General features: G+C 44.4%; 1 pseudogene; it reads right to left on the reverse strand.

Moving 5' to 3' along the window:
• Positions 1 to 1,611: 1,611 nt before the first annotated feature.
• On the reverse strand, positions 1,612 to 2,026 carry Atp5mc2-ps1 (ATP synthase membrane subunit c locus 2, pseudogene 1; annotated as a pseudogene).
• Positions 2,027 to 2,515: the final 489 nt, after the last annotated feature.

The following is a 2,515-nucleotide window of genomic DNA, read 5'->3' on the forward strand; positions in this document are numbered from 1 at the left end:
TTAAAAAATAACCTTTGGATTTCGGCCTACTGATGCAGACCTATAAGCCTAGCTACTCGAGAGTCTGCGGCAGGAGGACCGCAAATTTGAGGCCTGTGTGAGCTACAGAGAGAGTTCAAGGCAAAGTGAGACAATATCTTAGTACCATGTCTCAGAAACAAAAAGTCTGATACAGACCTCAAAAGAAGTGAAAGGGCCTGGAAATGTAGTTCATGGTATAGTTTACTCGGTTGTTATGAGTGAGCAAGTCTCTGGTACCACAGAAGTAAAACCTTTCTCGGTTTTTATATTTTATTCACATACTAGGACCATTTTCATAGATATAATACTTTACCTAATTGTCATTTAGTGTAGTTTTCAAAGGACTTCTATTTAAATTATGTTTAATTATAACTATAGGTGTTAATAATGTCAGGAAAGCCTATAGAAATTGTTAATTTCATAGTCTGGGAATCTTACATTAATCAACCCACATCCAAGCAATAAATAAAATTTAAGTTTGAAATAACAGGAGAAATTTGGGATACCACCTGGTTGCTGTCCTACAAAACTAGCCACACTTTTATACATACACTATATAGCTACCTTTGAACTAGGGTAAGATACGCCTGCACCTTGGGTCTCATGCATGAGGTATTGCTACAAAATACTTGATCACATGTTGAACCCTTAGATGGTATTTACTGGGAAAACTTGTTTTTAGTTGTACATACTTTTAATCCAGTATTATAAACGAAGTCAACCATAGTTCAAGAGATGGTGCAAGCAGCTTGTTGACAGGAAGTGAACACAGGATTATTAAGAAAAGAAGCAGAATAAGGGAGTCAGGAAGATGCCTAGTCTGCATAGGGAGTTCCAGGACAGCCATAACTACTTAATAAGATAGACCTCGTTTCAGAAAAAAATAAAAGAGAATCAGTTCTTTAACAATTGTTACAAGTGGAGGCTCAGGAACTTGTGACAACAGTGAGTGACTCTCAGAGGAAATAGGTGGAGACATGTGTCATGTGGTACCAGTTATTTATGTGAGTGTATGGATTTAGACACTTCTTGATGAGGCAATGCACAAGCCAGGCCTGGTGGCACTGTACTAAAATCCAAGCTCCTGGGGGGCTGAAAATGGGACTGTGAGGCCCTTGTGAGAAGAATCTAAGGATTCAACACCAGCCTGAGTAGAATAATGAGACCCTGTCTGAATGGAAAACTGGCTACTCTGGAGCCGAGTGTTGAGAGCACTAGTCTACCGCACAGAGCCTGCGTGTGAACCCAGTGTTGGTGACAGGAAGAGGTGGTGCGTGAATAAGTGAAATGGTTGTCTTCAGTAAAGCTTAACCTCCAGAACATGCCTGTGGAATCCCCAGTCCTTGGGAAAGAAAGTACAAGGAACCTATGGCCTATCAACTTGGGTAGCTACTGGAGTTACTTCCTCTAAACTGAGTCGAGTACTCTCTCGCCATTGTGGATTTGTTTTCTTATTAATACAATATTTGTCTTCTCTCTGTCAAACCCTGAGCCAAGCACTTTCCCCAGACTTAGGGAGGCACAGGAAAAGGAATACACACACACAGAGAAGATGGAAGAACCATGGAGGTGGAGGTGGAGACAGCTGCTTCACATGGCGAAGAGGATGAGGAAGGCCACCATTGGGCAAAAGAGCCCCATGGCCTCAGAGAGGGCGGAACCCAGCATCGCATAGGAGAAGAGTTGCTGCTTCAGAGAAGAGTTCCTGGCATAGCCAATGATGAGACTCCCAAAAACAGTCCCAATTCCTGCTCCAGAGCCGGCCACCCCAACTGTAGCAGCCCCAGCTCCAATGAACTTGGCAGCTGTGTCGACGTCCCTTGAAATGGCGCTGGTTTGGAAGCTGTGGCTAGGGATAAGTGAGGTCAGAGGCCGCCGGACTGCCAGGCAGCTGAGGCCCTCATCTGTTGGCCTCTGTCAACTCCACTGCGGAGAGCGGACGACTCAGCAGCTGAGAGGCGCTCCTGATCAGGGAGCGGGTAGAGACGAACTTGGAGCAGGCATACAGTTTTCAGGGGGGAGGGGCCAAGGCGAGAGCTGCTCCCAGGGTAGAGAAGACAGAGAGGGCGACATTCAGCGTTGTTTCATCCATCCCCTCCCCCAGTGAACCTTTAACTAGGACACACCTTCCACAGTTCCCCATTGACAAGTTCACCAATGGAGTGATGCACTGATTAGAGTCCTCTTCAATCAATAAGATTATCAGCTGGCAACCAAATCTTAAAATACGGGTCTTTTAGACATTTTACACACTGACCCTAGAGTTATATTCTTTTCCTTTTTTTTTCTTATAAAGGACAACATTTAATTGGGGCCGTTCACAGGTTCAGAGGTTCAATCCATTATTATTAAGGTGGGAACATGACAGCATCCAGGCAGGCATGGTGCAGGAGGAGCTGAGAGTTCTACATCTTCATCTGAAGGCTGCTAGCAGAATACTAGCTTCCAGGCAGCTAGAATGAGGATCTTAGTTTTTTTGTTTTTGTTTTTTTCC

This window comes from Rattus norvegicus, chromosome 9 (assembly GCF_021556685.1).
Source record: "Rattus norvegicus strain SHRSP/BbbUtx chromosome 9, alternate assembly SHRSP_T2T, whole genome shotgun sequence".
Taxonomy (NCBI): domain Eukaryota; kingdom Metazoa; phylum Chordata; class Mammalia; order Rodentia; family Muridae; genus Rattus; species Rattus norvegicus.